This window comes from Alosa alosa, chromosome 16 (assembly GCF_017589495.1).
Source record: "Alosa alosa isolate M-15738 ecotype Scorff River chromosome 16, AALO_Geno_1.1, whole genome shotgun sequence".
Classification (NCBI taxonomy): Eukaryota; Metazoa; Chordata; class Actinopteri; order Clupeiformes; family Clupeidae; genus Alosa; species Alosa alosa.
The window spans coordinates 31511650-31526377 of record NC_063204.1 but is presented as its reverse complement, the minus strand read 5'-3'; the positions used below and the strand labels follow the sequence as shown (position 1 = coordinate 31526377).

The window sequence follows — 14728 nt, the reverse complement described above, 5'->3', positions numbered from 1 at the left end:
AAACTGGCATTTATCCTGCAGAGGAGTTGCTGCTTACATCTTGTGAAAGTGTCTTTTCAGTTGTGCTTCATATGCGCCTTTCGCTATAGACCAGGTTTTTCTTGGTCAGTGGCGTAATGTTTTTTAGATAGTGTAATGCAGCAAGACCACACCTTAGGTCAACAGCCCATCTACCCTCTTTGACTGAGTTGCCCCTTCCAAAAAATATATTAGTTTCAGGGATTAAAGTTCTCACTTGCAGATATCCAGCTATTTATTTCTGTAGAGGCCATGGTATATCATTGTAGATCCCCAAGGGGATAATGCGCCTCCTATCGCATTTATTTTGAAACTTCACGGTTCTCCTGCCTCTGTCTTTCACGTCATTCTTTTAGAAAGTGAAAGTAGCCTCTCTAATGCCTGAGCGCAGATAGGTGTGTCTGTGATGTGAGTCGGTGAGCAGACGTCTAGTGATGTCACAGGTGGGCTCAGGCACGTGCACACATAGACGTCAAAAGGGGCTTGAGCCCCTGACCTTTTTCTTCCAGGAGAGAAAGTGCCCTTTTTTTATGGAGTGCTTTAAAAAGAGTGACAATACATATTCCTGTTTCCACACAGCTTCCCTGTCAAAAAATATTGATTAAACTAAAAATCTAAATGTAATGTGTTTCCAGTTTAGCTTCTATTACCTCTATTGCTTATGGTATTCTGTACATAGATCAATCAAATGTACTTGTTTGATAAGTTTTATTTGAATTTTATGATCCAGCAAAGATTATTAGATATTTTATTATTCCCGCAAAATTGCGGGGAATGGGAACATTCCATCTCCTCAGGGAGGAAAAGGTCTGTTAGTCCCGGTGTACAATAGGAAGAGAGAAGTCCAGTATTGCGCTGCTCAATCTCAGTGCAACACTGATCTGTTCTATGCTTGTGCCACTTTATTTGCTTAGCTACGCAGCAGGAAAATCATAAATAGGCCTATTATGGATGTAGGCTATCCTAATATTAATTCACAATATTTAATTGTGCACAAGTTTTAACTGCTACGGGAGAGGGCCTACAGAGTTGATAGGTAGTTCTCTAGGCTATCATTACAAGGCGAACATTTGCAGTCTTTTATTACAGTGCCGTACTGGCGAGGAAAAAAAGCCTGTGAGTTACTTGTTCTTGTTATGTTTACTCTTGTACAAAGAACAACACACAAATTTTGCCGGTTGGATCATTTAGCTGGATCGCTGTGGATTTAGGTCAGTCACTTTAAAGGGGAGTGAATATTTATGCAATCGCTTATTTTGCATTATATATTTTTAATTAATTAATATTAGTTTGTAGAAATCTGTTTCCACTTTGACATTAAAGAGGGGATTTTTGTAAATTATTGTAAAAAAGGGCAAATTAAATTGATCAATATTTCACTATTTATAAAAGCAGTAAAGGTGGAAATATCCAAGGTGGGTGAATACTTTTTATAGCCACTGTAATCATTTTTGATATTATTGTAGTGATAAGTGACTATACGGGCCACCATAGTCCCCACCTGTGATGTCATCTTTATGTGGTTGAGAAATAAAGCATTAGTTCTGAGCAAGGGGGCAAGCGAACGTTCAGAGAGTGTCGACACTATGGCGGATCTGAGGCTAAATAGGAGACCAGCTCCACCTAACCTTTCCATTGAACCCCATTCAATTTGGCGCCACTTTGACATCAAATAATGTTACAGCTGAAATGTTTTAAGCCTTTATTATGAACCTTTTCTATTTTCGGAGTAATACAACATTGTGTGATTGGCGTCATAACCTCATAACTGACTTACCGGCTGAGTAATAAACTTTTTTCCGAAAACAATACTATCATGACGTAATTTAAGTAATGAGCATGCGACCAGAGAGCGTTAAAGCATCTTACAAGAGCAAAAAAACGTATTCTCTGGATAAGAACGAAAGTCCCATTTATCTACGCACAACTAGGACTTTTAAGAAAACTAAATGTAGACGTGGTGGTAACGAAGTAGGGGCCTACATTAACCACTCTCTCATTAATCTCTCGGTGCAGCTATCACCAGAATTACACGAGTCAGACTTTGTGCCTATGTTACATCTACGTCCCCTGAGCCTGCACAGAAAACCTCGTCGACCAATAAGAAACGGTTCAAATTTTCTTCACCCGAGACTGACGTCTACGTGATGACTCTGTCCATATATTTTACTGTCTAAACCTACTCGGTTGTTTACATCACGTTACATCACGTTAATGTTGCCGCTCATGACAAGGTGTCAGACGTGGCTGATTTGCCCACTGGGTCTTTTCGTGTCAAATCAGACAAAATCAAGGAAATGGTTGCTGCACCGTCTCAGGTTTTGCTCAAAGATTGTCTACCTACAGTAATATTTGGGCCCCAAAACTAAGACCTGTACAATATACCAAATATTTTTGTTAACTTCCAATGTTTTAAAAAAAAAAATCAACCTTGTTGACATTTTGTATAATTTTTACACTCTCAGAAATGCTTGGCAGCCATGTTTGGGCATTAATATCTTGAAAAGTATTATTCCCAGCCTGCTCAAACTTTGTGGGGTAAAAGACATTCCAGAAGATTTTTCCTTGGCGCTGTAATGGAGGCTACACCCGATATGATGTACAGCCTGATTAGGAAAACGAGTGGCTTGTGGAGTTACCTGTAAATGGCAGTCTTGTGGAATTTAAAATAGACTCTGGTACAGGACTGGATTGGACATTACTGTCATGTCACAGACTGCATTCACTAGGATAGCACAGTGCGCAAAGTATATTTTGCCCACTCTGGAAGACATTGCTCCTATGCTGGCCGGTGCGAAGACGTTCTCCACTCTCGGAAGGTGGGTGGGTGGGGGGGTGGTTGTGTGTTGGGGTGGCGGTGGCAGGGACGTGCACGGCAGAGGCACTTATAATAATTTTACAAATAAGAATGGCTTTAAAACAAGTGTCAAATGTCTGACTAACCAATTTATTTAAAAAGTTCCAGGAGTTACAGTAGGCCTCTCAGAGCTGTGGATTGGATTTGGATCAGGGAAGGCATATAAAGATATTCCAATCCACCACATCTCAGAAATGCTGGGACATCAAAAATGTCAAGCACTGCCCCTCTTCCACGCGTTCAAATTATGTGACGTTGTATCAGCAATGTATGGAATTGGCAAAAAAAAAAAGCATGGAATGCGTGGGCAGCTTACCCAGAAGTCACCGGCACCCTCATTCTGATCACCCAAGACCCAACCAGCCTCACACTGGAATCAGTGCACATGCAAGTTCTCAAACGCTCGACTGTACTCATGTATAGTAAGAACTGCGGTGTCGAGTCAGTCAATGAAACCCAGAAGCTTCTTTTCACTCATGGCCTCAAATCCCTGAATTCAATCCCCCCGACCCATCATGCCTTACTCCAGCATGGAAAGCGTGCCCTGCACGCTGCAGCTTTTGTCTGGAAGCAGTCCCTCTCTAGCCTCGTGAGACCATCCTGATCTCGCGAGTTTCAGATTTTCACTTGCAGATCACTCTGGCATCTCTCTGATAAAGAAAATTTGTAGCAGTTCGCCAAACGAACATCCAATGGTTTTGAGGCGGGTTTAGGTGTGACGCAACGAGAAGCTACTGTTCAATCTAAACAACATGGTGACTTCCACGGATGAGATGAGCATAGCTATCGCGGAAGTTTTATCCGAATATATATTAGTATTCCTGGGGAAGCTAAGAGTCTCTGCAATGTAGCTGGGAGGAATGAAGGACACAGACATCTTCCACGGCCAATTCAAGTTAGTGTTTGGTAGCACTGAATCTTAGTTACTTAACGAGAAGGAATATGCTTTCTTCAGACGTGTAGCCTACCATGAAAACTTGGGGGATTGTCGTTGATGAGGTTCATGTCACATACAAATAGTAAGTTTAAAAACGTTAACGTTAGCTACTTATCTAACTTGTATGCTAAAAGATGGCATTAGAAGAACGCTTCGTTTATCTGATTGGTTGATTTGAACCGACCAACATAGGTGGTGATAGACAGATGGTTTATCCAATCAGCTAACCAGTATTTTCGCCCCTTTCCCAAACATTCTCCAACGGAAAGTTCCCAGATGGATATGCGGAGTAAATGCGAAGCAATCCATCTGGCGGAGTCAGGTTGACGGGTCTGACGGAGTCCTCTCCAAAACTCCAGAGATTCCAGACCCCAGTGAGTGGGGTTGGGAATGGAATGACAGAACCAAAGTTTGGGTGCCATATTGGACAGATCTGGAAGATGCCAGCAAGGGATGCTCACTCCTCCTCAACTGTGGCTGTGTGGTTGCCTGTATGGGCAACTGAAAGTGCCACTGAGCTGGACTTTGCTGTACCACATTGTGCAAGTGTGAGGGAGGCTGTAATGATGAAGAGTGAAACCAAAAATCTTTGAATAATACATGATGTTTAAGTATGAATTGTTTTTTTGTGTTATTTGACTAAAATGTAATATTGATCCTTAGCATGGTGAAAAGCCTAATATAACTTTTCACTGTGGCATAGTTCTGAAGTTGTGTTTATTTAAGGCCTCAACAATGGTCCTTTTGGTCACAACATGTGATTTTTGACACTATAGTGATAGTGACCTGTCCAATCAACAAAGAAAAGCATACCTTGGAGGTAAAAATATGGGTCTAAGGACCTGAGTATTTCAATGTGACTTTTTCAGAGATATTGACAGTTTATGAGCTAAATATGACTATAATACTACATGGAAATTGACTTAAAATAAGAAGAACATATCAAAATTGGATTCCTTGTATCAAACAAAGTAGAGAAAATACATTATACAACAATTTAAGACTAAAGGAAGCTGATATATATCCTTTTCTCTTTTCGGCGGGGGCCATTTTGGATTTTATGGATAACTGCCACTAGGTGGGCCACCCCAACTTGTACCAATGGATTTTTGAAAACCTTAGGCCTACATTCTGCCAAAAATCAAAAGCTTATCCAGAAGTGCCCAATTTTCATGAATTGCATCCTAGCTACTAGACTTAGGACACTCAGCACAACTCCATGCACTTCAGCCAGCAAACCCAGAATTTCATCATTTGTAACCTCTTTTAAAACACGGCCTAAACCTGTGTTCCACCAATGCTGTTATCGTAGGGGGGTCCCTGGGGCATGCCCCCAGAATTTTTTTTTGTATGTTTACATGCATCAGTCTGATGCACTTTAAAAAGAAATTCAGAGATTAGATTTGCTTATTTATTTCTGCTATAGCCTAAACAATTATGTATTTCTATGGTGGTGAGATACTCTATGGCTAAGCAATTTACAAAAGTATATTTACCGACATACATAGTTTAAATTAGAATACATTATAATTTCGACCCAAAGAAGGAGACCATGTAGACATTTGTTGCAATTTCAAAACCAGGACACGGGCCCAAAAAAGGGTCTAGTGATGCCCCTGCTAAGGTAAAACAAAATCCGGATGATTTTGAAATTTTTTGCAGTTCCTAGAACATACAGTTTCTAGAACCCCTTTCTTTGCGCATTCAGACAACATTGAACTGGGGATTAATGCCTATTTAAGCTCCTAATTTGGGGTAGGGTTTTTCCCTGTGCATAGGAACCGTGGCTAATTTGCATGCCAAGGCAGCAAAGTTTTTTTTTTTTTAATTCTGTAAAAATAATTCAGTTTCTGTTTAAATTTGCAAAATATAAAACCGGCATTGGAAGGCTGCAGACTGCCTACTGTCATGCAACAAATGCCTTATGGACAGATGAGAAGAAATGTTCATAAGAATAACAATGCTGATTCTTTTTAAATGCTTTTTGATACCAGGAGCTTTAGTTTGTCAATAAACTTCAGTAGCTAGTAACTAAATAGCAATGCTCTGTGTTTCATTACTTGATGTCCATGTAGCCTATTCATTGGGCTACTAATGTGTGAAGTCACAAGACTGGTGTGTGCAAATGCAAACAGAAAAAAAGGCCTTAGGAACTGTGGAGTTCTAGGTGTGCCTCTCCGGTTAGGCCGGCTGCAGACTGCCGGCGTGGCGTGAGCATGTCAGCTGAAATAAAGTAACTTGCTTTGCTTTCATATGAATCCCACGTCAGACACGTTTCTGGTGTGAAGAGATAGAAAACACCATGCAGTTGCCATGCAACTGATACGCAACGCTGGCAGTATTTAGAACTGTGTTCCTATAACTGTTGTGTCCGAATGCACCTATGTGCACATGCCTTCGTGGCGGTCATAATAAGGGCTTCTACATACTCGACGCACCCGACCGGTAGCGCGACAACGTGACGTCAAAATGACGTAGATCTTGCTGGCGCGTCAGGATTGAAGCCAGGTAGCGCGAGGTAGTGCACCACTCATTTTTTTCAGGCGAGCGCGACAAGGCGGAAACAGGAAGATGGACTAGTTCGAGGGCAAGCGAGAGTTGCAGTGTTTTGTTACAGTCGTGAATTTTTAATAGTTTGCTGGATAAGCTAACAAAGTTACCAGTAGGGATGGGCAGAACGAGGCTTTGTGAAACAACGAAACGTTCGAAGCAATTGCGCCGGAATTATGTCGAGGCTTCGAAACAATTCGACACACGTAACTCCATGGTGACATCTAGTGGCCAGTTTTGCTAACATCACATTTTGACCGTGAAGCACAACTGCTTCAGATGAAGAATATAAATAGCCAACATTGAACGCAAGATTACATCCACAGCTACGTGGTTCAGTGGTTACACCACAAATAACACGCTTGCATTCGGCCGAAGCGGCCGGTGTTCGACTCCCTGCTTGTGCTTAAAAAGTTCAGACTAGTATATGCCTTCATTAACTAGAACATTTTTATATCTGGCAGTTACAAATGTTTTGTTATGTTATGTTTTGTTATTTAATGTTATGTTTTGTTATTTCAATTATATGTTTATGTTATGTTTTGTTATTTAATGTTATGTTTTGTTATTTCAGTTTCATAGTACATTACATATGCTGGAGAGGAAAATGCTACAATGATTTTAAAATGTAGGCTATGCTTATGGCCCAGGGGTTTTTTTGGGAACATGTAGGGAAATAAAGGATACATGAATGAAGCAGGTTAGACTAATCAGGTTCAACATGGGAAAAATAATAAACACATTTTTTGTATGTCAACATACATTTTTATTTAGGAATAACAGTTGTTCTGCCGTCTTGGCATTTAATCTGTTTCTTGTTTTTGAATAAACCTCCCCAGCCTTGGAAAAAATTATTTCACAAGGCACACTTGTTGCTGGCATGCACAAATATTTTTTTGCCATCACACTTGTTTTGGATAAACCACTCTCCTCTCCTGCCAGTATTTCAAAGGGTCTCTAGCCTGTCAATTAATCAATATCACTAACCTATCAATCACAAGAATGCACTATCAATCGCTATATGTCGCTATATCTCTCAAAATCTCTCTCCTCACAAAAAACCCACAAAGATAGGATGTGTTTGAATGACTTTTAAGCATTCTGGGACTTCTGGGATCAAACAGGTGTTTACTCGGGTAATTGGCTCGCACAGTAAGTGTGCCACCTGTCCAAACCAAATTGAAACACCACGAAGCCTCACTTAGCCATGGTCACGTGACATGGGCGTTTTGAACCACACTTCGAAACACTTGCGTTTCGGAAGCTCGACACTGTTTTGAAACGTCAGCTTCGAGCGTCACATCCCTAGTTACCAGTGAGAGTTGCAACACATGGAATTAAGAGGAAAGAATAGAAACGATTTATTTTCAATAGGGCTGTCAATCGATTAAAAAAATTAATCTAATTAATTACATACTCTTGAACTGATTAATTAATCTAAATTAATCGCATATATAATTTTTGCTGTGAAAGTATTTTAAATATTTAAATTCAAATGAATCATTGAATAATCAGCATTAGTGACATTAAAGTTCAAAAACTCTTTTATTATTATTTTCACTGTTCAAATAATTGCCATAATAATCTATGATATGACCTAATATGCTGAGGAAATAAATTCAAAAGTGCTTCGGGAAGAGGTTTTCTTTCACATACAAGGCATTTCAGGCCACAGATATAACCTAGGGGACACAATGAAACACTCCCCTCAATGTCAACACTTATTTCTTTGCATTGATGTGCAACTATAGAGTTGATGAACTCCGGTGATATGCAAATTCCTTGCTACAGACATTGCAGAGGACTTTATTTTCAACACTTTATTTTTATCAACACCATCAGGCCGTTCCAATCAATGATCCAGGCAGCACGTTTTCTTCTCTCTCCTTCATTTTACAGTCTAATTTTTACTGACTAGAACAGCTCGGGGTCAAAGGTCATACGGAATCGATTAATCTGCACTCATTTTTTTAATCAGTTATTTTTTCTCAAATTAATTAATCGAAATTAATCAGTTATTTTGACAGCCCTAGTTTAAATTATTAAAATTTCCCTCGGGATGACTAAAGTATCTATCTATATATCCATCTATCTATCTGTCTATCTATCTATCTACCTGTGCACACACCTTGGAAACTAGATGATAATGATGGTGGTAGTTGTGAATAGTAGCAACCAAAGTCTGAAGTACCATCACAGAGGCTAGCTAGGTAGCTACTAGTGGTTCTTACTGCAGCTTCTTCTGCTGTGTAACGTAGATAGCGTTAATCTTTTCACAACAGCGACACCTCTGTTCAGGAGAATATTGCAACTAGTGTCGCGACCACCACACGCGAGTATAAATGGTTACGGCGCTTCTCTGACGTCACATTGTCACGTTACTGGTCGGGTGCGTCGAGTATGTGGGACGTTTAAGAGGGATACAGTCAAAGATAATGAATGCGTAGCAAGATGGGTCGTCCTAGTTCATGTCTATGAGGGCAAAGTGGAGTTCAGTCAGAGACGGGCTCTGATTCAGTCCCCGCCTGCACAGGGGCGTGTCACTGACGTATGACTTACGTTTGAACGCATCGGTTCCACGCCAGACAAGCCGGAGTAAAAAATAAACTTGGTGTGCCTTCATTAATGTTGATTTTCTTTCCGCTTAGCTCCGCCTAGCTTCACTCACATCCATCTGGGACCTCTTCCATTGAGAGTGATTTCTGCACCCGTTTTTTTGGTACAGCCAATCAGGACGCAGGGCGGGAGTTTCATAGATGTGACATAGCGTAGAAGCGACTGTGAGACTGTTATCAGCGTCACGGGTTGGCTTTGATGTGAGTGGTTGAAGTAGCACATCAATAGATGACGGGCAAGTGGCTTATTCAATCATATGCAAGCATTTTTTTGATTAGGCCCAGCCTTCTGAAGCAACACTCCAGTGGATTGGTCCCAGATGGTTGAGTGGAGCTAGGCGGAACGAAATTCATCTGGCGAGAGTCAAGTTAACGCTGATGTGACCAGGGTTCTAAATTAACACCCGCCAACCCCCCAAATGCGGGTTAAAATTCATTTTGGCGGGTGTTAATAAAAAACTTACTAGCCAGTTTGGCCGGTGATGCATGAGGCATTAATCCGTAGGAGTCGATAGCCGAAATTCACAATTTCGTCGCCGTTTAAAAAAAAAACAAAAAAAAACATAGTCCAGTCCATACAACTTCATTTCAATTTCAAAAGAAATACTGGACTATGTTTTTTTTTTGTTTAAAACGGCGACGAAATTGTGAATTTCCAGAGCGTGTTACTCCCATACTTGGCAATCGACTCCTACGGACTTTCCCCTAAAGATGGCAGCAAAGATGGCAACATTTCCGGAAAGGTACTGGCTTGATGAAATTCATTCTGGACTCTATCCGACCACATAAAGACCTCGGGATACTTCGGTTTGGCTTTAGAGACCCTCTACTCACTACCACGTAAGTGTAATGTTGTTTGGAACCGTAGAAGAGGTATAAAAATAGCGTTTTGTAGCGGCAAAATAATATGCCCTTCTCACTTCCACGCTAACGAGTTTTGACTAAAAACGGTAAAATCGAACTTTCTCAAAACACATCCGAATGACATGATTTTGATGTCAACTCAACGTGTGTACTCCCAATCATCCGTAAATTGATCTAAAGTGCATTTTACTCCAGATAATTCCTTTAATGCCAGCCAGGCAATCAGATTTAGGGTAGCTAAACCCATGTGTGATAAAATGACTTTTCATACTTCTAAATATTTGAGTTACTCAGAATGCTTCAATAGTTTAGGCTACCTCTTCTTGTGTATGTATGTGCACACACGCACGCATAGCACATCTGTAGTTTTGTGATTTTATTTTTTAAATTAATAAAGGTATTACATTTGTATGATTTTACTGTTGTTTCAGATGGAGGATGACAAGACCTACACAGACCTCCTTGCAGGCCTGAAGAGGTAGCTGACTGCTGATGAGCTTGCGCTCACAATGTTGAAGACCATGTGAGGATGGAGGAAGAAGGTATAGATTTAGGTGGCGTGCGTAGGGTGGTGCAGACTGCCACTAAAACACTGTGAAATAGACTTGTTATGATGTTTTTGTCGCAGGCATATGTGGTTTTACCAACCAGAACGGGTGGGAGGTTGTGCTTAGTAGGCCATCGTATGCAAACACACAGTGCAGGGGCATGGGACGAAGAGACCCCAGAAGAGTTTCACAGTTTTCTGGGATTGATCATTGACATGGGACTTCACTTCCCTCCCTAATATCCATTGCTACTGGGGAACCAAGTCTCTGAAGGGATCAGGGAGCGTTGACCAAATGAGAAATACATAGTGTACACTTTTTCCTCCATTGACATTGCCGTTGTCAGTAGTTTCTTATTATTTCAAGTTTGGCAATGCAGAATCTGGTGTTGAACCTAGGTTTGGTAGCTTTTTTTGGTAAACAAAATTGCTGTCAGATTTGGCATTCTACAGAAGGGGATGCATTTCGTTATGAGTCATAGGTCTTCTGTGTTTAACCTTCAGGCTCCCCACCCCACCTTTTCCTATCCTCCTCTGTGTGTGTGTGTGTGTGTGTGTGTGTGTGAGTTTGTGTGTATGTGTTTATTCTCAACAGGCTTGTTCTATGTAATCCACTTTCAAATGTTTAGAACACATTGATTTTTGAGTGATGTTGAAGTTGATTGTATTCCTAACTTTTCATAAATAATACATTTTATAGATGTATATCATTTTCATATTACACTAATTTATATAAGGAAGTTGTATCTGTTGAATCAAATGTATTCTATGTCTCTATTCAGAATTGATCTTCAATAAATATACAGTATACTTACTTCCTGTATTACTGTAAGGTACATGTTTTTCTTTTATATATCATTATTATTGACTGTAGCATTTGCTTATATACAAATAAATGGTTTATTCTTATGGACCAAATAAATCTAAACCATTGTGTCTGACTTCATTATTAGTTTTAATGCATACTTTTATGTTTTTGGTGAGAAAGAGAATGTGAATTCTGTCAACATTCTAAATCCCGTTTCCTGCATTTTTTTACACTGATCACTAAATTTATCATAACTGAAAGGTTAATGATATTCCAATTCAGTCTTTTTTGTTCAATAGCCCACAACTTGCTAAACATGTCATACACTCTATATTTTTCTCTATCTCGTATAGAAATATGATGAAAATTAATTTTTATGTGAATGAAATTAAATTTTAACAAATTTCGGTATACATTTGGAGAGGATTTTCAAAGACTGTTCATTACTATATCAACATTACCATATGTATTTTACATAATTTGATAGAACTGACCCTTCTGATTACAATGGTATGTATATCCCATTGATTGTATGTATTATACTCAAGAAATAAGGTTTTTTGTGTAAGGAGGTCATCCAGCACCAAAAATGGAATGTTCAGCACGGGCACGAAAGGGCTAAGGAATTGAACCCTGGTCTCCCACATGATGTCCTGCTGCTTAACCACTTGAGCTAGTCTTACCACATCAGCAATGCTATCATCAATGTTCATGTTACTGAAACGTTTTGTTGCTAGGCAACCATTTACAAATGCCTCCAGTTTTATCGCGATTTTCAGACTAATAACTGAAAAACTAAAGATTGTAGACATTAACTGAACGAAGATTACAGCAATACACCACAACTTTGTCACTAGACATGTTATCAAAACATATTTTTATGCTCAAACGATCTTAGTTTATAAAAGTTTGCTCTTAGAACAGCCTGGACGAAGTCAGCCATGTTTTCTAGGTTTCTGAGTCCTAAATGGACCAATCAAAATCCTTGTTCCGCCTTCTTCATTTGCATGCAAGTGCGACATTGCGCACTAGTTAACTAGTGGCCAATGTTACGTCCCACTAGTTAACTAGTTGCACAAAATGCCAGCCGTTTGTGTATTTATTCAAATTTCACTAGTTTACTAGTGTTAGGGGCATTTTCTCCTGCTAGTTCATTATGACAGTGTTTTGTACTCACTAGCTAACATGTAAGGCTCAAAATGCCCTCTATAAGCTAGTGAAAGGCATTATAATGCAGATATGTCCTGTTCCATTACTAGTGAACTAGTGAGGCCAAACATGTCAACTAGTTAACTAGTGAAGGCCAATTTGTCACTAGTTAACTAGTAAGAGTACCTTTTGCATTACTAGTGAACTAGATAGCTCCAAAAACAGCCACTAGTGTGTGTCTTGTGCGACTTAAATTGTTCCACTAGTTAACTAGTGGACAAAAACGGTCAGCTTGTTTGTGTTTTTAGGTGTAACTAGTTAACTAGTGAACAAAATATGCATGCCACTAGTTAACTAGTAAGGCCCACAACACCCTCACTAGTAAACTAGTGGGTATTTTGGCCTTTACATGTTAACAAGTGACCATTTTGGCATCTCACTAGTTAACTAGTGGGCATTTTGGGGCACACTAGTAAACTAGTGACACTTTTTGCACCTCACTAGTTAACTAGTCGAATGGAAATTTCCATCACTCGTTCACTAGTGGGTGTTTTGGTGCACACTAGTAAACTAGTGACACTTTTTAGACCTCACTAGTTAACTAGTGGGCATTTGTGTCTTCACTAGTTAACTAGTGAGCAGTTCTGCCTTCACTAGTTTACATGTAAGTGTCACACTGAAGCCACTAGTTTACTAGCTAGAGTACCTTTGGCCAACATGTTAACTTGTGTGCCACATGCAAATGTTGTGGGTGGGATTTCGTGAAATTCTGTACTGTAATTGGTTGTCATGTTCTATTTGGACATAGGGAGCCAATAGAAAACCTCAATTTCCAGAATTCTCCGCCTCCTAATTTGAATTCTGCGCCACTAGTTGACTAGTGTGAATTTTATCTTGAACTAGTTTACTAGTATACATTTATGACCTCACTAGTTAACTAGTTTGGACAACTGATGCATCAACTAGTTAACTAGTGAGCCTACTGCCATCACCTAGCTAGCTAGTTAGCCATTTATGGTTCACTAGTTAACTAGTGACATTGACCTACTGCAACTAGTTAACTAGTGATGTGTTTTGCCTTCACTAGTAAACATGTGCACATTTTTGGCTGTCACTAGTTAACTAGTGAGACCCAAAAACCTTCAACTAGCTGACTGGTATGCATTTTGGCCTTTACTATTTAACTAGTAAACATTTCTGGCTCTCACTAGTTAACTCACAAACAAACACAAACATGGCTCACTAGTTAACTAGTTGACAAAAATGGCTTACATGTACATGACAATTATGCCTGATATCAAGATATCAGAATAAATGCTCAATCGGCTTGCCATAGCCAAATGCTGTTTAAAATGAATTTAGTCAGACTAATAATGCTACTTTTCATGCCAGCAGCTGCTTCTGGTCCTAAAATAGCTTTGAGTGGCAATGTTCTGGTCTGCTCAGCATTACTACACAGACCAGTGAAACTGCTCCCTGACTTGTAGTCTGACCTTCATTCATGAACTTCAAGCATGGCATTTAATACAGCAGAAGTCCTAGATAGTCTGAGTTTGTGGTTTGAGAGAAATAATCTGAATCTCAATCTGTGCCTGTGCATTCAATTTCTCCACAGAGGAAACACCACACTCGTCTAGAGAGGTACACACAACTTACTTCAGCAGCCCTCAAAAGGAAGTCATCCACTGAAGGTTCTTTGGCCACACCCTCACCCTCACCTGGATTAATCATTAATTTTGACAGCCTGCCCTGGGTTCCAGTTTTGTTATCCTTGATCCAGTACCCTCACAGATTCCTGAAGCTAAACTTGGATGTACTAGCCTAGAAATCTAGACGCGCCCCTAGCGGGCTAGTCTAGCAACTCTCCGTTAGCTTGTGAGCTCCAGAAATCGAAACTTAATCAGGCCAATGAAATCGTGTATAGAGTTGTTAGGTGGGCTTAACATAATGATTGATGGCAGAGTTGCAACGGTTTGGCTTGAATTCCCTGCTACTTGAAAACAAATAAGACGGATGTTGCTGCTGGCGAACAGTGTGACACGAGTTAAGCTTTTATTAAGTTGGCAAACGTTTGAACTAGCCAACTAGCTCCGCTGGTGGGAAACGCATGGGACTCATAGCGCTGCCGCTGTCCTATTGCATGCAGAGGGAATTTGAAAGACAACTGATTATCCCGCCCCTCGGACTGAGCACTGCGAACGGTGAGTGCCCAGACCCTACATTTTAATGTGGGTCTGGCTCGTCAGGCTATGGATGTACATTTACATTCCAATAAAGGTTATCGATAACATGCCTCTGAAGTTTGACTTTTTGCACCATTATAATACTTATAAGCAACTAGTCATCATATCTTCCGCTCCATGAAACACATGTTAATGTTCAG

The 14728-nt window shown here is 40.0% G+C and overlaps 1 protein-coding gene across 2 annotated transcripts in view; it reads right to left on the bottom strand.

Annotated features, from left to right (window-relative positions):
• Nucleotides 1-14728, bottom strand: part of LOC125309375 (coagulation factor XIII A chain-like) — a 99425-nt gene that overhangs the window by 78945 nt on the left and 5752 nt on the right. The gene's annotated exons all lie outside the window — the stretch shown is intronic.